This window comes from Scyliorhinus canicula, chromosome 8, assembly GCF_902713615.1.
Source record: "Scyliorhinus canicula chromosome 8, sScyCan1.1, whole genome shotgun sequence".
Classification (NCBI taxonomy): Eukaryota; Metazoa; Chordata; class Chondrichthyes; order Carcharhiniformes; family Scyliorhinidae; genus Scyliorhinus; species Scyliorhinus canicula.
Genome location: NC_052153.1, coordinates 151,590,644 through 151,615,267, shown reverse-complemented (window position 1 = coordinate 151,615,267; position 24,624 = coordinate 151,590,644). Strand labels below are relative to the sequence as shown.

Below are 24,624 nucleotides of genomic sequence, written 5' to 3'. Positions count from 1 at the left end.
CAAATGCTTCAACACAAGGCTAAATCGCTGGCTTTTAAAGCAGACCAAAGCAGGCCAGCAGCACGGGTTCAATTCACATACCAGCCTCCCCGAATAGGCGCCGGAATGTGGCGACTAGGGGCTTTTCACAGTAACTTCATTTGAAGCCTACTTGTGACAATAAGCGATTTTCATTTCATTTCAGTAAAATATTTTCCAAAAAAAAGGTAACGGTCCTCTTCCTGGCCACAACAATTCCAGGAACCCAGCTTGGGCCACTCCCGAAATTTCTCACATAAACTGTGTCATCTATTTCAAACTATCTTGCATCTTTAGTCAAATCATGTTTCCTCTTTCGGTTGCACTGTATTGCCTCTATCCTCCCCGCTAAAGTTGGGAATACCAGGCCTAGGCTGGTCCTTATACATCGACCCATCAATAGTTCTGTTGGAGATATATCTGTGGTTGAGTGAGGGGTGGTTCGATATGTTAAGAGGAAACAAGCTACTTTCCAAAGATGCAGCTGACTGTTTCGTTCATCTGGCCTTGCAAGTCTGGACTGTTCGGTCAGCTAGTCCATTGGTTGAGGGATGATACGGTGTTCTAATGTGCTTTATCCCTTTGGAAGACACAAAGCTTTGAAATTCAGCATTTGTAAAAGCCATTCCATTATGTGAAGGGGCCATAGCAGATAGCGTCTGCTGTATCTGGCATTGATGGCAGTGCTTCACTAATCTCTCAATATCGGCATTGATGGCGGGCCACCAAACCTAGCTTCTGGCAATCTTCATTTTTGGCATGCCTGGGTGGGCACCATGCAACTCTACCGGGATAAATTCCTGCCACTGCAAAGGGACATTTACTGTCACCTCCCGTAGGACGATGCCATCCTCACAGCTTTGCTCATCTTTCCTAATGGGGATGGGCTTCATGACTTTGGAAATTATTTCATTCTGCCGACCTATAATATTTTCTACCTTATCTTTGATAACAGCATGTCTTCCCAGGTCTAACATTTTATTTGCTGTGCTGACACTGGCAAAACGTCTGGGAAATTCATTACCATCATGTTTTCTTGCACTACTGTGCAGGGGAGGGGGGATGTATTCTTTAGCAGTGGAAGGCAACCAATTATTTATGTCCCCAGTCAGTGTGCAAATGTATATTCATAGCTTGACAAGATCAATGCCCAGCACTGAATCCTGGCCAAAGAAATCAGCATAATAGCCTGGTCCTCCTTTGAAAAGACCCAACAGTGGCTTGTGATCCGTTACACAGTAAAATGCCATCCATAGACATACTGGTAGGACTTTCTCACTCTGTACACAACAGGTAGTCCTTCTTTTTCCATATGTGAATAACCTTTCTCAGTTTCTGGAAGGGTTACTGACATGTATGCAATAGGCCTCTCAGACCCATCATCCATTTTGTGAGATAAAACTGTCCCACCACCATATGGGGAGGTATCGCATGTCAGCATCAACTTCTTAGACGGGTCAAAATGTACCAGTAGGCAAGATAAATGTAATAGTTGCTGGACCTTATTAAATCCTTCTCTCTGTGGTGCTTTCCAGAATCATCTCTGGTGTTTCTAAAGTAACACGTGTAAAGGAGCCAATAGTGTTGACAGATTGGGAAGGTAACGCCTGCAATAATTAAGCATCCTCAGGAATGATTTGAAATCCAAGGCCCCTTCTTTATTGCTCTTAGTTTGTCCTCTGTAGAATGCAATCCCTGGGCATCCACATGGCAACTGAGGTAAGCTACTTCGCTGGCGAATCTCCACCTCCTGAAAGTTTCCCAATGCTTCTTCGAGATGAGCCAAGTTGCTCCAATAATCAATACATCATCCAAATACACAATGGCACGTGGCTAGTCCTGTAATAAACTTTCCTTGGTTCTTTCAAATATGGCACAAACTGATCAAATGCCGAAAGGCAAGCATATATATTGGTATAATCCTTTATGGGTGTTAATAGCCACGTAGCGTCTGGAAGCATTGTCAACTGCAACCGTTGATATCCATGGCTCATATTTAATTTTGTATATGAATGTCCTCCAGCGAATCTTGCACAAGTGTCAGGCAATGACAATCTCCTACAAGAGAGGATCTAACCACTGCCCTTTGACATTCAATGGCATAACCATCGCTGAACCCCCCACAATCAACATCCTGGGGGATACCATTGATCAGAAACTGAACTGGATTAGCTATATTAGTACTGTGGCTACCAGGGCAGGCCAAAGGCTAGGAATCCTACGGAGAGTAACTCACCTCCTGACCCCCCCAAAGCCTGTTAACCATCTACAAGGCATAAGTCAGGAGTGTAATGGAATACTCTCCACTTGACTGGATGAGTGCAGCTCCAACAATCCTCAAGAAGCTCAATACCATCCAGGACAAACAGCCCGCTTGATTGCTCCCCTTTCCACAAACATTCAAACCTCCCACCACTGACGAACAGTGGCAGCCGTGTGTACCCTCTACAAGATGCACTGCAGTAACTCATCAAGGTTCCTTCAGCAGACCTTCCAATACCATGACCACTACCATCTAGATGGAGAAGAGCAGCAGATACCTGGGAACCCCACAACCTGGAGGCTCCCTGCCAAGTCACTCACCACACTGACTTGGAAATATATTGCTGTTCCTTTGCTGTCGCTGGGATAAAATCCTGAACTCCCTCCCTAACAGCACAGTGGGTGTGTCTACACCTGAAGGACTGCAGCGGTTCAAGAAGGTAATTCACCACCACCTGCTGAAGGGCAACTAGGGATGGGCAATAAATGCTGGCCTAACCAGCGACGCCCACATCCCGTAAACAAATTAAACTTAAAAAATATAACCCTTTATCTTTGGTAGAGGGTATCTTGTCCAGATTTGCTGCTTGGTTTCCTGTTAATTTATAGTTGCAGACTGTTTTATCTGGTTTTACCACAGGCACTATGGGGGCTGCCCATTCTGCAAACTGGACTGGCTGGATGATACACAGTTTTTCCAGTCATTTTAGCTCAGACTTGATTTTCTCCAACAAAGCATAGGGCACAGTTGTAGACCTGTAAAGTTTTGGAGTGGCTTCTGGGTCTATGTGAATTTTTGCCTTTAAGCGTTTAATTTTTCCAAGATCATCTTGAACCACCTCTGGATACTTCCACATTACTTCATGCAGGCCTTCTTTCTCAATTGTGAAAATTTCCAAGCAGTTGAGTATAATTTCTTGGAATCAGACACGGCCATTAGACTTGGTCTGTGGCCAGATGCAATGATTAGTGGAAATTGGGCAGATTGTTGCCCATAGCTCACAGGCGTTTCAGTCATCCCACTATCTTTATTGCTTTATCCGCCCCCTCCACAACCCCCCCCCCCTCCCCCCACACTACCCATGGAGGTAGCCAATCTAGCTGATGTACTCTGAAAATTCAGAGGCTGAACCCCTCCTGCAGACATCTGTAGATCTGCTCCCCTACTATGGTAGCAGGTGCTCCCATGTCGACTTCCATTCTTAACAGCCATTGAGCAATAATACCACTGTAATGAGGGCTACCTTGTCTGTATTCACATTATTCATCTAAACAACGGTCTAATCACTCACAGAAAAACCTTCAACACTATGTACTGATGCTGAACTGCTAATATGCAGCTCTGCTTTCTGTGCCTCTAATGGCCCTTCAGGTGGCACACGAAGAATTCCGCTTCCTTTAACCTGCAATTCTCAAGGGAGAAATTTCCCCCACACCTGTAACACTCTGTACTGATACTAGACTGTTGATTCAATCTCCCGAATCTCTAACTCTACCAGCTTCTGTATTTGTTTCCCAATTTAGACCGGTGTCTTTACGTTTGGCACCACTGCTGCCCACAGCTTCTCACCCTAACTGGTAGGCCGCACCATTCTGTTCGCTCTGATGTTTTCGGATGTTCTTCTCAGCACTCTCCATCACTCCATGGCTTACAAGTGAAATTAGAGATCGTATTAGATCCAAGGAAGAGGCATACAAATTGGCCAGAAAAAGCAACAGACCCAAGGTTTGGGAGCATCAGCAAAGGAGGACATGGGAATTGATTAAAAAGGGGAAAATTGAGTAAGTTTGTAGGGGACCTAAAAACTGACTGTAAAAGTTACTATAGTTATGTGAAGAGAAAAAGATTGGTGAAGACAAATGTAGGCCCCTTACAGTCAAAAATAGGGGAATTTATAAAGGGGAACAAAGAAAAGGCTGACCAACTGAATACATACTTTGGTTCTGTCTTCACAAAGGAGGACACAAATAACATACCAAAATAATGGGGGTCACAGTAAGTGGGAGGAACTGAAAGAAATCAGTATTGGTAGATAAACTCCCATACCAGCCTCCCCGAACAGGCGGCGGAATGTGGAGACTAGGGGCTTTTCACAGTAACTTCATTTGAAGTCTACTTGTGACAATAAGCGATTTTTATTTCATTTAGGGGCTGGTTTAGCATGCTGGGCTAAATCGCTGGCTTTTAAAGCAGACCAAGGCAGGCCAGCAGCACGGTTCAATTCCCGTACCAGCCTCCCCGAACAGGCGCTGGAATGTGGCGACTAGGGGCTTTTCACAGTAACTTCATTGAAGCCTACTCGTGACAATAAGCGATTTCCATTTCTGGGGCTGGTTTAGCACAGGGCTAAAGAGCTGGCTTTGAAAGCAGACCAAGGCAGGCCAGCAGCATGGTTCAATTCCCGTACCAGCCTCCCCGAACAGGCGCTGGAATGTGGCGACTAGGGGCTTTTCACAGTAACTTCATTGAAGCCTACTCGTGACAATAAGCGATTTTCATTTCTGGGGCTGGTTTAGCACAGGGCTAAAGAGCTGGCTTTGAAAGCAGACCAAGGCAGGCCAGCAGCATGGTTCAATTCCCGTACCAGCCTCCCCGAACAGACTCCGGAATGTGGCGACTAAGGGCTTTTCACAGTAACTTCATTTGAAGTCTACTTGTGACAATAAGCGATTTGCATTCATTTCATTTCATGATGCTGGGGAAATTGATGGGATTGAAGGCCAGTCTATCTCCAGGGCCTGATAATCTACATGCCGGAGAACTTAAGGAAGTGGCTCTAGAAATAGTGGATGCATTGGTGGTCATCTTCCACAATTTTTAAGATTCTGGAACAATTCTCACAGATTGGGAGGTAGCTAATGTAACCCCACTAGCACAGGGCTAAATCGCTGGCTTTGAAAGCAGACCAAGGCAGGCCAGCAGCATGGTTCAATTCCCGTAACAGCCTCCCCAAACAGGCGCCAGAATGTGGCGACTAGGGGCCATTCACAGTAACTTCATTTGAAGCCTACTTGTGACAATAAGCAATTTTCATTACATTTAAAATGGGAGGTAGAGAGAAAACAGGGAATTATAGGCCAGCCAGCCTGATGCCAGTAGTGGGCAAAATTCTAGAGTCCATTGTAAAAGATTTACATACATAGAATCATACATAGAAAATAGAAGCAGGTGGAGGCCATTCAGCCCTTCGAGCCTGCTCCACCATTCATTATGATCATGGCTGATCATCAAGTTCAATACTCTTATCCCACCTTCCCCCCATATCCCTTGATTCCTTTAGCCCCAAGAGCTATATCTAATTGCTTCTTGAAATTACACAACGTTTTGGCCTCAACTACTTAATGCAGTAGTGAATTCCACAGATTCACCACTGTCTGGCTGAAGAAATTTCTCCTCACCTCAGTCCTAAAAGGTTTACCCCTTATCTTCGAACTATGACTCCTGGATCTGGACTCCCCCACCATCAGGAACATTCTTTCTGAATCTACCCTGTCTAATCCTGTTAGAATTTTATACGTTTCTATGAGACCACCCTCTCATTCTTCGAAACTCCAATGAATATAATCCTAACCGATTTAGTCTCTTCTCTTGTGACAGTCTCGCCATATCAGGAATCAGCCTGGTAAACCACTTCTGCACTCCCTCCACAACAAGGACACCCTTCCTCAGATAAGGACAGCAAAACTGCACACAATTCCAGCTATGCCCCAATGCCCTATACAATTGCAGTAAAACATCCCTACTCATTTACTCAAATCTTCTAACTATGAAGGCCAACAAACCATTTACTTTTTTTATGCCTGCTGTACCTGCACACATACATTGAGCGACTAATGCACAAGGACACCAAGGTCTCATTTTAATAGCCGAGCACTTGGAAAACAGTGCCAGAATTGGATAGAGTCAGCGTAGATTTACAAAACAGAAAACATGCTTGGAAAATCGACTAGAATCCTTTGAGTATGTAACTTATCGGATTGATGAGGGGGAGCCAGGGGATGTGGTTTATTTGAACTATCAGAACGCTTTTAACAAAGTCCCATATAAGAGATTAAATTGTAAAATTAATGTACATGGGATTGGCTGCAGTGTTTGAGATGGAGAGAAAACTGGTTGGCAGACAGGAAACAATGAGTAGGAATAAATGGGTCTTTTTCCAAATGGCAGGCAGTGACTAATGGGGTACCGAAGAGATAGTGCTGGGACCACAGCTATTCACAATGTGTATTAATGATATAGATGAGGGAGCAAAATGTAATATCTCCAAATTTGCAGATTGAACAAATTTGGGTGGTTGAGCTGTGAGGAGGATGCAGAGATGCTTCAGTGTGATTTGGGCCATAAGATATATAGGACAGCATGGTAGCACAATGGATAGCACTGCTGCTTCACAGCTCCATGGTCCCAGGTTCGATTCCCAGCTTGGGTCACTGTCTGTGCGGAGTCTGCACGTTCTTCCTGTCACTGTGCGGGTTTCCTCCTGGTGCTCCGGTTTCCCCCCACAAGTCCTGAAAGACGTGCTTGTTAGGTGAATTGGATATTCTGAATTCTCCCTCTGCATACCCGAGCAGGCGCCTTAATGTGGTGACTAGGGGCTTTTCACAGTAACTTAATTGCAGTGTTAATGTAAGCCTTTTTGTGGCAATAAAGAATATTATTATAAAATGGCCGATCAATGAATAAGGTTAACCAGCAAATAAGCACAAACCCGGCAGAGTATTTTGTTTCATGTGATCTCTTTGTGTAATCATCCTAGGATGAGACCAGTGACAGCTTCAGCTATTCCACTAGTTGATCCCTCCTTCACCCAGCACACACAACTGCATTTTTGGCACACAGAACTCTGTTAGTGCAAGAGTTGCACCTGCGAGCAACAGAGGTGCCCTTATTGGACAACAATAGTAGAAACCCAGGCAACTGATTAGCAAGAGCTTTACCTTGTCTCCAACCAGTGCTGTAATATCCTGGCAGTGTTTGGGGAACAGTAAAGAGTGAGTTTTACCTTGCCTCCAACCAGTGCTGTAATATCCTGGCAGTGTTTGGGGAACAGTAAAGAGTGAGCTTTACCTTGCCTCCAACCAGTGCTGTAATATCCTGGCAGTGTTTGGGGAACAGTAAAGAGTGAGCTTTACCTTGCCTCCAACCAGTGCTGTAATATCCTGGCAGTGTTTGGGGAACAGTAAAGAGTGAGCTTTACCTTGCCTCCAACCAGTGTTGTAATATCCTGGCAGTGTTTGCGGAACAGTAAAGAGTGAGCTTTACTGTGTTGCAACTCATAATGTCCACCTAGCTTGTAAAATGTGTGATGAATGATCCACTATTCAGAACTGGTACGTGTCTCACTTCGTTCACCCGGATTCTATAAAGGTGATTGAAATAATCAAGTCAAGTACCAAGATTTGACCAATATGTTGAGTAGTGGAGGTTAATGTGAAGCCACACAAGTTTACAATTCTCACCCTTGTAACAAATCTCTCCATGACCTCACTCCTTGGCCGGGATTCTCGCCTACCGGTGGGGCGGGGGGTCCCGGTGTGACGGAGTGGCGTGAACCACTCTGGTGTCGGGCCGCCCCAAAGGTGCGGAAGTCTCTGCACCTTTAGGGGCCAAGCCCTCACATTGAGGGGCTAGGCCCGCCCCAGCTGGCGTAGACTGCCTTTGGCGCCATGCCAGCCGGAGCCAAAAGGACTTCGCCGGCCGGCGTAATTCGCGCATGTGCCGGAGCATCAGCGGCTCCTGACGCCATCCCCGCGCATGCGCAGGTGAGGGGATCACTTCCGCCTCCGCCATGGTGAAGACCATGGCGAAGGCGGAAGGAAAAGAGTGCCCCCACGGCACAGGCTCGCCTGCCGATCGGTGGGCCCCGATCGCGGGCCAGGCCACCATGGAGACAGGGGCTGTGATGTGTCCCTGCTGTGAGTGGCCTGTAAAGCCGCTGATGGTGATGGTGTCTGTAGTGGGCCACGTGTCTTTTTGGAACATGGTGGAGGAATTAATTGTGGTGCGGGATAAGAACATAAGAACATAAGAGCTAGGAGCAGGAGTAGGCCATCTGGCCCCTCGAGCCTGCTCCGCCATTCAATTAGATCATGGCTGATCTTTTGTGGACTCAGCTCCACTTTCCGGCCCAAACACCATAACCCTTAATCCCTTTATTCTTCAAAAAACTATCTATCTTTACCTAAAAAACATGTAATGAAGAAGCCTCAACTGCTTCACTGGGCAAGGAATTCCATAGATTCACAACCCTTTGGGTGAAGAAGTTCCTCCTAAACTCAGTCCTAAATCTACTTCCCCTTATTTTGAGGCTATGTCCCCTAGTTCTGCTTTCACCCGCCAGTGGAAACAACCTGCCCGCATCTATCCTATCTATTCCCTTCATAATTTTAAATGTTTCTATAAGATCCCCCCTCATCCTTCTAAGTTCCAATGAGTACAGTCCCAGTCTACTCAACCTCTCCTCATAATCCAACCCCTTCAGCTCTGGGATTAACCTCGTGAATCTCCTCTGCACACCCTCCAGTGCCAGTACGTCCTTTCTCAAGTAAGGAGACCAAAACTGAACACAATACTCCAGGTGTGGCCTCACTAACACCTTATACAATTGCAACATAACCTCCCTAGTCTTAAACTCCATCCCTCTAGCAATGAAGGACAAAATTCCATTTGCCGTCTTAATCACCTGTTGCACCTGTAAACCAACCTTCTGTGACTCATGCACTAGCACACCCAAGTCTCTCTGCACAGCGGCATGCTTTAATATTTTATCGTTGAAATAATAATCCCGTTTGCTGTTATTCCTACCAAAATGGATAACCTCACATTTGTCAACATTGTATTCCATCTGCCAGACCCGAGCCTATTCACTTAACCTATCCAAATCCCTCTGCAGACTTCCAGTATCCTCTGCACTTTTCGCTTTACCACTCATCTTAGTGTCATCTGCAAACTTGGACACATTGCCCTTGGTCCCCAACTCCAAATCATCTATGTAAATTGTGGACAATTGTGGGCCCAACACGGATCCCTGAGGGACACTACTAGCTACTGATTGCCAACCAGAGAAACACCCATTAATCCCCACACTTTGCTTTCTATTAATTAACCAATCCTCTATCCATGCTACTACTTTAACCTTAATGCCATGCATCTTTATCTTATGCAGCAACCTTTTGTGTGGCACCTTGTCAAAGGCTTTCTGGAAATCCAGATATACCACATCCATTGGCTCCCCGTTATCTACTGCACTGGTAATGTCCTCAAAAACTTCCACTAAATTAGTTAGGCAGGACCTGCCCTTTATGAACCCATGCTGCGTCTGCCCAATGGGACAAGTTAAATCCAGATGCCTCGCTATTTCTTCCTTGATGATAGATTCCAGCATCTTCCCTACTACCGAAGTTAAGCTCACTGGCCTATAATTTCCTTCTTTCTGCCTACCTCCTTTTTTAAACAGTGGTGTCACATTTGCTAATTTCCAATCCACCGGGACCACCCCAGAGTCTAGTGAATTTCGGTAAATTATCACTAGTGCATCTGCAATTTCCCTAGCCATCTCTTTTAGCACTCTGGGATGCATTCCATCAGGGCCAGGAGACTTGTCTACCTTTAGCCCCATTAGCTTGCCCATCACTACCTCCTTAGTGATAACAATCCTCTCAAGGTCCTCACCTGTCATAGCCTCATTTCTATCAGTCGCTGGCATGTTATTTGTGTCTTCCACTGTGAAGACCGACCCAAAAAACCTGTTCAGTTCCTCAGCCATTTCCTCATTTCCCATTATTAAAACTCCCTTCTCATCCTCTAAAGGATCAATATTTACCTTAGCCACTCTTTTTTGTTTTATATATTTGTAAAAACCTTTACTGTCTGTTTTTATATTCTGAGCAAGTTTACTCTCATACTCTATCTTACTCTTCTTTATAGCTTTTTTAGTAGCTTTCTGTTGCCCCCTAAAGATTTCCCAGTCCTCTAATCTCCCAGCAATCTTTGCCACTTTATATGCTTTTTCCTTCAATTTGATACTCTCCCTTATTTCCTTAGATATCCACGGTCGATTTTCCCTCTTTCTACCGTCCTTCCTTTTTGTTGGTATTGTGTCCTGTGTCCCAAAGAAATTCAACGGGCTGACCCCGTACTTTTGCTGCAACGACCGGTCGGCCAGACCTATCCCAAAGGGTGTCGCAGACCCAAGTTGGGGAGCCCGAACACCGTCAGTCTGTGCCGTCCATGTCTCCCTGGTCTGAACGGGCGCTAACACTATGAATAGGCTTTGTCCTATTCCTATTTAGAGTTCCTGTCTGTTGGGCTCTCTGTGCTTTCTGTGGGGCATTGCACTCTCGTGCAAAGTGTCCTAATTGTCCACAGTTAAAACATTCCTGAGATTTCTGTGGGGGCTGTTTCTACCTTCATTCACCCATGCAGGGTTTTGGTGTGCTTTAATTGCCTGGATATCTGTTTCTGTCTGCTCTTCATTGGGTTTTCTAAACGGGGGTTTATTCTGAACAGATTGCTCCGAAGCGCGGGACAACCTTTTTAAAACCCATTTTTCGGTATGGGCCTCATCTGAGGGGTCATAATTCACACAAGCTCTCTGTCCTGCCTGTGTGGCATGAGAGATCAGGATTCTGCAGATTGCAGACTGCAGTTCTGCAATCTGCTTCCGGCACTTTGCATGATCTACTGAGCTTTGTCTCTGTTCCGTGGTGGCAGCATGGAGTGCTTGTAATGCTGCTTTTAAATCGCTGCACTGCTTTTGCAATGCCTCTACCTGTTTCTCTGTCTCTTCTCTTACCAGGACTGCACATTGTGTGTCCTGATAAGCCTTATCGTATTGGGTCTGGAAGCTGCTCAGATGCGCCAGACAAGACTGGTGTGCCCTCTTGGCATCATCCACCTCTCTGTCCTTCGCTGCCAACTTCCCTCTTAATTCTACATTCTCTTTCTCGATCTCACTAACATCGACTTTACTCATTCGATTCCTCTCATCTATCTCTTTGCGGAGCGTCCGAACGACCTCCTCTGTGCCTCGCAATTGTGCCAGACAGGACACGATTGCCATCGGCTTGCAAGCTTTCCCTAAGCTCTTTTTATGGATTTCGCTCAGGTTCTCCCACCAAGTATGTCCTATACTCCCGGGACCTGTTTCCTCATTTGCACAAAAGTCACTCCAAAGGGGCCATCCCTTCCCTTTGAGGTACCTACTAATCTCAACTTCCCAAACGGGACACTGTCCTACTCGGCTGGTCGCTGGTTCATAAGGCGTTCCATTGCCTTCATTGCCATTTCTCTATGTCTGTGGGTTCTCTATAAATTTGGAACAAGGGGTAATAAAGCGGCGATGCAAACACGGGTACGGCTTTTGCTAATTTACGGAATACAATCTCCCGACAGTTTTTCGCAACAAAATCAGTTTTATCTTATATCCCTGTTAGTACGCATGCATTAACACACTTCCGAATTCTGGAGGATTGATCAGAACTGCTTGAACACGTGTGGTTATTTCTGTTCCCAATTGGATTTCCAATTCAAATTTTTGGGTTCTCTTGGAGTGGGGGGTGGGGGGGGGGGGGGGGGTGGGGGGTGGGGGGGGGTGGGTGGGGGGGGGGGGGGGTGGGCACTTCTAAGTCGCGTCCCGGCGGAGTTGCCAGTAAATGTTGCTAAGTGTGCTTTACACTTAATTGCTCTGTTTTATAACCTTTGCTCTAGAGTCGCCAGGTATCTTTCTGATACCACCACGAGGTTCAAAGCCAAGTGCTGATCAATAACTCAATACACCAGTTAGTAAGTTTCAAATCAAAACACATTTATTATACACAGTCAATCACTACTCATGCATAAAACTCTACTTACTAGACTATCTCTAACACTAAAAGGCCTATATTTAGCTTTGGAAATGGCCCACCAGGTCAGGGGAACAATGGCCTTTCGTTCGATTCTGAGTCTGCAGGCTTCAAGCTGGTATGGACTAGTTAGCTAGGAGCGCCTATCTCATAGTGTGCGTTGACTGGAGACTTACTTGGTTGGTGCAGCTGCTAGGCAGGTCTCTCCTTGTTGAGGGTCACGGTCAAGAGTTGTTTCGAGCTGCTGAGAGACCCTGCCAAGAAGATCGAATTGAACTTGGGGACTCTATTTTATAGTCCCCAGGGGCTTCGCGCCCTTTTGGGCGGACCCCGGACATGGTCCCAATCAATTGGACCATGTCCCAATCGCTTGAATCGATTTCTCCAATACTGGAGCTGTTCCCTGATCGCTGGGCGGTTCCTATGTGTCCGTTGACCTTCCTTTGTCCTGGCTCCCACTGGCACCAAGGAGTCTGGTTTGGTCTTGATTGCTTTAATGTTTCCAATTGTTCCTGTGGATCGCTCATTAATATGCAGATGGTTGCTGGTTTCTGTTCTGTCTGGGTCTTTGCAAGTCTTAATACACAGGAAACCTTGCACCTGCTTGTTTCCCTGTGCCTGGCTAAATTTCCCTGCTTTCTTAGCGGGCATCCATTTTGGAATCGGGAAGTGGCCAACCCAGGTGGCTAAAACTTTACTCTCGAAACCTCTCTGTTTCCCTCTCCTCCTTTGAGGCATCTATTAAAACCAATCCTTCTGACCTAATATTCCTTTGTGTGGACCAGTGTTAATCTTTTTTTATATAATGCATCATTAAAGTACCTTGACATATCTTCCTATGTTAAAGTTGCTGTATCAATGCAAGTTTTGTTTTGAGCAAACCGTAGATTCAGGAAAGTTAGTCATCACTTTATTTCACTTAACTATGCCTCCTGAATCACCGCATGACAAGAGAAACTGATGCTGCTTTCACCACAGGGGATTTGGTCGAATCTCCTGTGGGATTTGTCTAAACACGATGGTAGCGACACTAAGATCGGGAAAACAGAATCATCCGTGATCCATACCTTGTAGTCTTCTGATGCTCTTTAACTTAGGCGGCCAAAATCTATCCACCAATGGTGCGGAGAGTGGGTGATGTGAGCATCCTCTTTTGGCAGCAAATGCCTACTGCACCTGCTATTCCCAGCCAGTCTCCCATCCAAGTACTAACTATGCTGGAATCTGCTTAGCATTATGAGATCAGATGAAGATTGGGCTTTTTCAGAATAGAATGGCCATAGGCATAATTGGTTCTGATCAATGTCTGCCAATTCCTCCAGCTCAGTTACAGGAGCGCTTGTGTCTGCCTTCATGATTGTTTTAGGACAGGTTAGTGTTGTTGGCCCGTATGCGTATCGCACCCACAGCCTGACCGTTTTAGCACTACACTCTAACGAGCAGCAAAAGCAGTGTGAATTAGCAGATAGTGAAGGAAAGCAGTGAGTGGCAGCGTGCCAAAATACAGGATTGAACCAGGGGCCTTTAAATACTCTCCCCACTGAGCTATTTAGGCTGGTGAAAAAAAGAAGTTTTCAGCTCACCCATGCCTGGCACAGGACAATTTCTACCATTGTGGGATTTGAGTCTGGACTCTCAGAGTACTATTCCAGATTTGTGGTTTACCAGTTTAGTGACCTAGGCCACTAGGCCTCAGGAGGAACCTGAACATTTTTCAGCTCACCCATGCCTGCCACAGAACAATTTTTTTTTAGATTAAAACAACCTACCATGGTGGGATTTAGGGGCCCCAGAGCATTGCTTAGATGTTTGTAGTTTACCAGTCAGTGATGTATACCACTAGGCCACACACAGTCCAGTGGTTCAGGTGGGGTCTGATGATGGATTTAAGACCACAAAAGATCAAAATAAAATTGGTCATTTGGAAAAATATGGCTCAATAAATGGCAGCCGTACAGATTTGCTGAAGGCAAATTGTGTTTGACTAACTTGACTACGTTATATGATGAAATAATGGATATGCTAATGAAGGTAGTAGGGTGGATGGCCGTGGACTTTCAACAGGCATCTGCTAAAGTATCACAAATGTTTGTGAGTAGGACTGAAGCCTATGGGAATAAAGGAGCAGTGGGAGCATGGATTCTACAGGAGGCAAAGAGACAGTAGTGCTCCCTGGGGGGGTCAGTATTAGGGTAATAGCTCTCTTTGATAAAAGTTTGCAAATTACATGAATCTTGTTGCTGTGATGGGGCAGATACTAACCCAGACTTCAAGTTGAATAGGCTGTCATGATAGATAAAACTTAATGCAGAGAAGTGTGAAGAGATGCATTATGGTTACAAAATGCGATGAGTCAATATGAACTAAATGATACAATATTAAATAGGGGATCCAGATACAGAGAGATCAGGGGGTGCAAATATAAAATCTTTGAAGGTGGCAGGCCAAGTTAAAAGTGAGAAGGCTGTTAAAAATGTCTGTGGGATTAATATAAACCGAGGCATTGAAAACAAAAGCAAGGGATTAATGATTGATGTGGTAAAATTGAGCAATCGTGAGTCTGTGAGCTCCTAGTAAGCAAGGGCGCTATTGCAAGCATATGCTGGGAAAAACACAGCTTGGTTCTCTGGGGTGTTTCTCCTTGGTACCATATAAGAACATATAAGAACTAGGAGCAGGAGTAGGCCATATGGCCCCTCGAGCCTGTTCAGCCATTCAATGAGATCATGGCTGATCTTTTGTGGACTCAGCTCCACTTTCTGGCCCGAACACCAATACCCTTAATCCCTTTATTCTTCAAAAAACTATCTATCTTTATCTTAAAAACATTTAATGAAGGAGCCTCAACTGCCTCACTGGGCAAGGAATTCCATAGATTCACAACGCTTTGAGTGAAGACGTTCCTCCGAAACTCAGTCTTAAATCTACTTCCCCTGATCAAGGCTATGTAACATACTTATAGCTTTTAGTTACAACCTTCAATTACATACGTCACAAAATCTAATGATCGTTCAGGCTACAGATGTTTTCTGTTCTCTCACTGGGTGATTGTTAATATCTAAGATGTTATGGCACAGCAGATGGTAACTGCCAGGCTGCCCAAATCCCAAAGGAAAACTTGAACAAGTTGCCACAATGATTTGTAAGTTGTATATTATAAGGAGGTATCTGAAGTCAGGACAACAACTTCTGCAGACATTTCCAAAAAGATTTTGCCTGAAGTAAAGTAAACTCGAAGCTAAACCCCCTTTTATGGCAACAGTCCTCATAAGGGGAAATCTTACACAGGCTTTTCCTCCTCTCTCATTTGATATGGAAAAGCCACAGCTTGTCCCAAAAGCCTTGCAGACAAAAACACATTTCTCAGAGGGTGGCAGCAGCTGGTTTTTATAGGCCTGTCCCCAGCGAACACTATCTTGTCAATATCTTATAGCCGCACTTACAGTCTCCCCTTAAATGTGCTTTTTCTCTTTGATCTTTAATTCCATTGTTTCTACAGTCCTTTGGGCTAAACCGCTGGCTTTGAAAGCAGACCAAGACAGGCCAGCAGCATGGTTCAATTCCCGTACCAGCCTCCCCAAACAGGTGCCGGAATGTGGCGATTAGGGGCTTTTCCCAGTAACTTCATTGAAGCCTACTCGTGACAATAAGCGATTTTCATTTCATTTCAAGCTCCTTTTCTCAGAATTTGCCAATCTTTCATGTTGCTTGATAGCAATCTTTCTTAATAAAAGTAAACTTACTACTTTGTCTCACCCTCTCAATTATACATGTACCTTTTGAAATACAATAATTGACTTTAAACCATTCCCTTATCTGCCTAATGTAAATTTCTATTCATGCTGCCCTCTGAATTCCATCTTAGTTTAGTTCATCTCCACTAAAATCACTTGCTTTCACACCTATTCTTATTGAGGTTCTGACCTTTTCAGTCTGTCTTTTGTATAATTAAACTAGTTACACCCATACTCATACACACAGACTATTTCATAGTATATGACAGTGATATTGAAAAAATATTGAGAAATCTAATTTTTCCTCCACAAGTATGTAATGCCTCCCTGTCTCTGCTCTTACCATTTATGCATCCAGTGAAGGTCATTAATTGTTGTGACTTGTATTCTTAGCTAGGTTCCCGCAGCACTAGCTACATATCCCATCAAGCCTATAGTACTGACTAAATTTCCTAGAAAGAGCGCTTGTGCCTATTCTCACACTTCTCTGTCTATTCTAAAATGTATTAATGTATGTATTATTATCAATCTTAATATGAAGCCATTTCAGTTATCCCACTTCATTGTAAACCTTTATAAATCATTGGTTCGGCCCAGCTTGAGTATTTTGTCCAATTTTGGACAATAGACTTGAGCAAGAATGTCAAGGTTTTTAAGAAGTTTACTAGAATGGTCCCAGGGATATGTGGAGAGACTGGAAAGGCAGGGATTGTTCTCCTTCGGAGATTAAGAGGAAATTTAATAGAGGTATTCAATATATTGAGGGGTTTGTGGTGTACATATGGGGAAGCTGTTTCTACTGGCATGAAGGACAGTAACCAGAGGACACCAATTTAAAGTAATTGGCAAAATGCCAGAGAGGAATAATTAAATATTTTATTTTTGCAGCATTTCATTCAAGGGATGTGAGCGGCCCAGGTAAAACCAGCATTTATTGTCTATCCCTAATTGTCATTGCGAAGATGATGATAAGTCACCTTCTTGAACAGCTAAAGACCGTGTGTTAAAGATATTCACACAGAACTGTCAGGTAGAGATTCCTGGATTTTGACCCAGTGACAATGAAGGAACAATGATATATTTCCAAGTCAGGATAGTATGTGATTTTGGATGATGCTTAAAGGTGGTGGCGTTGCTTCATTTCTTTATATGCAAGTTTACCATTCTTGAGGACAATCAAGTTTTAAAATTGTTTTTATCGTTCCATCAATACATAGAGCATACAGTGCAGAAGGAGGCCATTCAGCCCATCGAGTCTGCACCGACCCACATAAGCCCTCAGTCCCACCCTCTTCCCATAACCCAATAACCCCTCCTAACCTTTTTTGTCACCAAGGGCAATTTATCATGGCCAATCCACCTAATCTGCACGCCTTTGGACTGTGGGAGGAAACCGGAGCACCCAGAGGAAACCCACGCAGACACGGGGAGAACATGCAGACTCCGCACAGACCGTGACCCAGCCGGGAATCAAACCTGGGACCCTGGCGCTGTGAAGCCACAATGCTAGCCGCGTGTGCTACCGTGCTGCCCATGTTTTATTGAGGAATCCTTAATGAATATTTATGACAACTCCAACATAAAAAAATTAATTCCATATAATTTAACATGTAGAGCAAACAAATTAAATACCTTGTCTTAAAAGGTCTGCTTCCTGCCCAAATAAAATGCTCCTTTTGTTGTTTTCTTCATGTGGGTGATAGTGTGGGAAGATAGTGTGGTTTGCATGCAGGATGCGACATTAGGATGGGAACTTGCAGCGATAGCCAAGGCCATGCAATATAATCACTCGAACAACAGTTCTGAAATGTAATACAGTACCCCGCTTGCAAATGAATTCTCTTCATTTCAATAAAATAAGAACTCAAAGTAACCTTAGTTTACATTTCTTTGGGCACAATCAGGAGATCACCAATGCTGAAACTGGTACAAAACACCAGTTCAGAAAATGATAGCCATAGATCCTGAACAATGCCGAAGGGTGTAAAGATGCATTATATACACTCACACAGCCACACATATTTCAGCCTGCTTAACTTTCAATTATTTTGATTGCGATGGTGGCCCTACTAAAAGGGAAATACACATTCACAAATGGTCATGAATTTTAGATTCCATCCAGGTCATACAACCATTCTATTTACAGATTGTCCTGAGCAACACCTAAGGTTCTGGTTAATGTTTCAATGGCCCTTCTTTTAGACAATTCGAATTGTAATGAAAACGCCAATACAGAGAATAAAGTAACTGAAGATCAAATACTCAAACAAATATTTAGATAATTTTACATTTAAGTAATCCATTTTGCGAATAGACATTCCTTCTAGCATATTACTACGCACACATAAAATAAATGCACTCTAAGAAGTAACAGTACATGCATTCTTTAAAAAAAACTAGAATTATTCCTGGCCCTGCAAGCTATATAAAGACACACATTTGGTATAACTAGTGCAAAGTGTTGTCACGAAATTAGGTATGCAAGCTCCATCATTAGATTTAACCAAGGTGCTGAAGAAACCAAAGAAGGAAAAGCATTTTTTAAATTTCAGAAATAGATTTCAATAGAACACACGTCAAGCAGTCTAGGAAAGGAAAGGGAAGAGAGCGGGAGGTGGTGAGAGGATTTATTTTCAAAAAGCAAGCAAAAGAACGTGAATGGGAGAGTAGTGGGAAACAAAAAGGAGAGACAGCACTTTAAATTGTCCCAAATATTTGTCACAGTTGTTTTGCAACCAAAACCACAGAAGTTAACTGGCAGCTAGATACTGGGCCAACTAGGTGCAGTACAAATTAATGCTGAGCACAGCCACTTTAGTACGCACCAGAGCCACCGCAGGTATGGAGACAGCCAGGACCATCTTTAAAAAATTAAGACAACCATAGGTTTGCAGTTAAGACAGATGATGTAGAAATTAGTAAGGAATAACAGCCTGATGGCGTGGTTCTTGAGTTTTTGAAAATACTTCAGTGAAAATGTTAAATCTGAGATAGATATATTTTTCTTAAGCAAAGACATTAGGGATATCGACCCAAGGCAGGTATATGGAGTTAGACCACAGACCAGCCATGATATCGTTAAATGGCAGGATCGGCTCGAAGGGCTGAATGGCCTACTCCTATTCCTATGTTCCTAAAAGGTGATTGGTTGGGTGTCAGAGGAGAAGGACATTATATTGCCACAGGTGATGCAAGGCATATGACAGATGGTATTTGATTATATGTTTGAATAAGATTTTTCCCAAATAATTGTACATATTTTTCAAATGCTAACATAAAAAACATGACTCAAAGCTGTGATAATTTGAAGTATGGAGTGGGATTTACCGGCTGTTCACAGCAGCGGGAAGTTCCCATCCCATGCCTACGCACGGATTTCCCGGTGACGAGGAGTGCTGTCACCGGGAAATCCCGTTGACAATGGCGGAATCGGTAGATCCCGCTGGCGGGCCACTTCCGCCGCCGAAAAACACGCAGCGAGGTAGTGAGTAAATCCCGCCCATCGTTTTTAATACTGGAAAAATGTACCAATTACAATTATAGATAAAAGGTATCAGAAGAAAGCAGAAAATTAGACTGTAAAAACTAGCCCAAAGCAGAACTGAACTTCAACACAGACATAAATAGATTCTTCCTTTCTAACTTTGACAGCTCTCAGCTTTGGCAAAGAGTCATCCAGGCTCGAAACTTTGGTCTGGTCTGATCTGGTCTCTCTCCATTGAGGCTGAGTGGCCCTCTGAGATTATCCAGCAATTTCTGTTTTTGCTTCCTTTCCAATTCCTAGGTGCCGATATTTCCTGTTACAACGTAGGTAACACCTCAATGTATGCAAGAAAAGATTTTTTTAAAATAAGATCAATATTGCTATTTTAACATGTTATCAGGGAGGAAAGATTGTAGTTATAACAACAACTTATATTCATACAGCACCGTTAACATAATAAAACATTCCGAGACACTACAAAGGAGCATTGTATGAACAAAACATGACACTGAAATACATATGGTCAGCTGACCAAAAGCTGATCAAAGAGGTGGGTTTTAAGAAGTGCCTTAAAAGAGGAAAGTAGGGAGGGTAGTGAGACGGAGAGATATTGGGAGGGTACTCCAGAGCTTGAGGTCTAAGCAACTGCAGGCATGACCACTAACGGTGGTAGATATCTTGGAGGGTTGTGCAGCTGAAGCAGACAACAGGGATAGGCAGGGACCAGATCACGCAGGGGTTTGAAATCACAACGTTTCTTGACCAGGAACCATTGTAGGTCAGTAAGCACCTGGGTAAACACATAAGAACCAGAAACAGGACTCTGCTATTCAGCCCCTCGAGCCTGCTCTACCTTTCAGTAAGGTCATGACTGATCAGATTGTGGCCTTAGTTATGCTTTTCTGCTTTCTCCCATATCCTAAAATCTTTCTAACTGGAATATCTTCAATCATCTAATCCTCACTGCTAACTGGGGAAGAGAATTCCAAATACCAACAACCATTTCAGAAGAAATTTCTCACCTCCATCATAAATAGGAGACCCATTATTTTTAAACTGTGCCCCCTAATTCCGGATTCCCCCAGATGAGGAAACATCTTCTCAGCGTCAATCCTGTCAAGCACCTCAGAATCTTATGTGTTTCAACAAGGTCACCTCTCATTCTTCTAAACTCCCATGAGTATAGGCCCAACCTTGTTACAACCGAGATGGGAGGAATGCACTATCTGTCTCTGGTCCCACTACTCTATGGGTCACAAAATATATTAAAATGTTTTTCACAGCTAGCTATGTGGTCAAATTTGTGGTTCACCTATTAATCTCAGAATGACCGCTCAATGTCCATGTTGCTTCAATAAACAACAAAATTACTAATTGATTATAAAACCTGTCTCCATACCTGCGGTGGCTCTGGTGCATACTAAAATGGCTGTGCTCAGCATTAATTTGTACTGCACCTAGTTGGCCCAGTATCGAGCTGATTATCAAGCAGAATACAAAGCTAATTGACCTGCAGTATGAAATATGAAAGTGTAATAATTACGCTTTCCAAATACTCTAACTCACACCACAAAATATAACAAAATAACATAGACCAATTCTACCAAAAGGTTAGAGGTCCGTGGTTCAAGGGAAAAGGATAGATTGTGGAGCCTTTGAATACTAATACTAACACATCATTCACTGGTTGAAAGGTTCAGGTCTTGGCATACTTGTCTGACCATTTCTTCATGGTTGTTTGGGAAGCTTTAAAATAGTCCTGAGCCACCCAGCAGGCATTTCTGAGCTACTCCTTGAACCCAGATAGGTAATCTACCATGGAATGTTCATCCCTCGACAAAATACTTTTCTTTGATTAGTTTCAGAGGACTTGTCACACCACCATGAACTAATGCATAAGGAGGAAAACCGATAAATTCATTAGGTGTGTCCCTAATGGCAAAGAAAAGAAATTCTAACCCCTTATCACAATCATGGGGATAGTGTTGACAGAGTGCCCTAATCATTGTTCCAAGGGTCTGATGGTACCGTTCTAAAATTCCTTGAGTTTGTTGGTGGTATGCTGGGGACTTGAACTGTCTTATACCCAGTGTATTCATAACTTCCTGAAAAATGTTAGACATGAAATTGGAAGCTTAATCCGATTGGACCTCTATCAGTAATCCATGTCAAGTGAATTTCGCTATCATTAGCCGGGCAGAATTTGTTCTCAAGAGAATGGCTTCTGGGGACAAAATAACCATATCGAAAATAGTGAGTATATATTGGGCGTCCTACTTTTGGTTTTGGTCTACCAACGCCCTACTAAATTGTTCTCCAAAAACGTGCATGGGAATTAGTGATGCCAGTTTGATTGCAGATTGCGGTTTTCCCACTATCTAACATACATGACACATTTTCCAAAACTGTTCCATGTCCCTGTGAAGACTTGGCCAATAGAAATATTGACTTATACGTGCTTGGATCATTAGGATCCTCACGTGCCCTGTCATAGGAATTTCATGAGCTATCCTTAATAGTTCCTGACAATATTTTGACAGTACCACTACTTGATGAAGCACCATCCTCTCTTCGTCTGCAGGTCTATGAGGAGATCTCCACTTCCTCATCAGAGTCCCATTTTTAAAATAGTAGTATTCCAGAACTCCTTCTGCTTCAGCTTTGAGCTGTTGTGTCACTTTAATTAGACCTGGATTGACTTGCTGAGCCTCAATCAGAGAAGTCTTACTGAACATTTCATTTGGATTATCCAAATTCCCAAAGGAAGTTTCAGATAGCCAAATATCTGTAGTGCTAATTTTAACTCTGATGATGGAACTCTTTTAGCCTTTGCTTGAGTCACTACATAAGGAAATATTCTTAGAATATTTTCTCGCAATTGATCTGTCTCCTCGACTTCACTTGGTCTTTCCGTAAATATTTTCAGTCCAGCCGGATCATGTCCGAGGAGTCAGTCAACTCTGTTTGCAGGAAAATGATAAACAACTCCCACTGCTACCATTCCAGACATTAGAGCATATTCTAGGTGCACCCAATACAAAGGTATGGGTGTAAACTCCCCACCGATGCCATTCACTCAACCCTTGGCATTTAGTGAACTCATTGGGTTTAAATCATGCCTATCCCCAGCAAAAGAGTTTGGGTTGCCTCTGTATCTCTGATTGACCTGCTTCACTTGAGGGATAAGGAGTTACTTTTCCTTTTGGCAAGAATTCCCTGTAGCTTTCAGGTAGTTTGTTCACTGCCCCTGCACGTACAGCACCTTTCCTACCTAGCTTTACAGCTGTAGTCAGTGCTGCAGCTTAGTCTGTAGTACTCTTGGTTTGGGCCTCTTTCTTGGCATCAATTTAGTGTACCCCTTAACTTTCAGCGATTCGCAAGAAGATGTCCTACATTGTGGCAATGGGAATACTTAAGCCATCCCACTCTCCTGAGCCACCCTGATAATTCCCACTCTCAGAATTTTCCTTTCTGGTCTGAGGAGGTACATTCCCAGTTTTCCCTTCCCATCCTACTTGATGTCACTCTCCCATCTTACATAGTAATGCATCCTTCTCAGGTTTGCGAAGGTGATGGAGAAAAGATGTGAGCTTGTGGACAAGCTTGTAACAATCAGCGATCTAACCTGCCTGTCTAGCGATTGAAACTTTCTGATTCTCTTCATGAGTTCTTACTAGTGGAGGGAGTGGATTTTTAAATTCCTCCAGGAGAATTATTTCCCTAAGAACCTCATATGTGGCCTCTACCATTAGTGCCCATATCCAATGTTCAAAGTTAATTTGCTTTACCCTCTCAAATTCTATGTACACCTGCCCAGACTGTTTCCAGAGATTCGGAACTTTCTGCCTGTTAATTTTGGGGAACAACTCATATTTTGTCATCTCATAATCTGTAGAAGCCTCTTCAGAAAGCAAGGATATATTTCATGAGTTCTGCCAGTCAATCTGCTTTGCATAAGCAATGTCCTTTTTGTCACCCTATCTGCTTAACAATCTTTTCAAAAGAAATGAAAATGCCTCTATGTCCCTTTCCTCAAACTTTGGGAGGGCTTGCACAAATTCAAACAGTTTCCACTGGGTTTTGGGTTAAAGTCAGGATCTTCCCCATCAACAATTCCCCTAGAGTTAAGGATAGCCTGTTGTTATACATCCAGCACTTTAAGTTACTATTCCCTTTCTTCTTGTTTGTTTCCCTTGTCTTGTTCCTTTTCTCTGCCCTTCTGCTTAATCCCTTTTAAATTTGAATTTTTGTTTCTTCAATTCCCTTTCTCGCTCCTGCCTTTCTGCTCGATCTGCCTCTGAAATGCTTTCTCTTTTCCCCTTTCCTTTCGTTCTCTTGCCTTTTCCTTCACCAAAAATCCTAGCTGAAACTTCTGTTCTGACTGAAACCATGTCCATGTAAACCAGAATCTTATGATTCCGAAGGTTCCTTTGATTCTTTCACTTCCATGTTCAGCTTTTCGGCCACTAGTTTTTGAACGTTTGCTTTCTTAGCTCTTGCTCCAGTTCCTATTTGTAACTGTTCCCCCGTGCTCACCAATTGTGCAAAGGTTAGCGTGTCATTAAAGAATCACAATTTAACCCAGGCTGCTTCAAAAACACACTTGGCTCAAAAATAGCCATTATGCTAATATAAACTTTATTACAGAAGAAACCTCGTTGTTCCCTTTTACCCTTTTTCAATTATACCTTTTCATCTTGGGTTAAATCTCATGAGCCCCAACTGTATGTTATGACTGAGATGGAAGAAGTGTACTGTGTGTCTCTGGTCCCTCTTCTCCATGGGTCACAACTTGTATTAAAATAATTTTCATAGCTGGCTAAAGTTTCTCTATTATTCTTAGAATGACCACTCAATGCCCAGGTTTCTTCAATAAGCAATAAAATTATTAATTAATAATAAAACTAGACTTATCAAGTAGAGAGGCAAAGCTTATTAACCTAAAGTATGAAATAGGGAAGTAAAATTAATACTTTCTAAATACCCTCACACACACACACCAGAAAATATAACAAAATAACATAGATCAATTCTACCAAAAGGTTAGAAGTCAGTGGTTCAAGGGAAAAGACTAGATAGTGGAGTCCTTGAAATTGCGTCTGGGTTATATGGCTGGTTTCTCTGCATTGGTCGGGGAAACAATCGATGACTCTTGCATTACTTCTCAGGTAGATTTCAAGTCAAGCTTGTTGTCAATCGAATTCAGAAAGTAGAGCGCTTCCGGAGCAACTTTCATCCACTGTCTGCTCTGGGACGGGTCTGGAGCTTCAGGAGCTGATGTCT

General features: G+C 43.4%; 1 protein-coding gene across 1 annotated transcript in view; it reads right to left on the bottom strand.

The window, feature by feature from the left end:
• The window catches only part of tmem174 (transmembrane protein 174), an 81,731-nt gene that overhangs the window by 22,810 nt on the left and 34,297 nt on the right, over window positions 1-24,624 (bottom strand). The window lies entirely within an intron of this gene.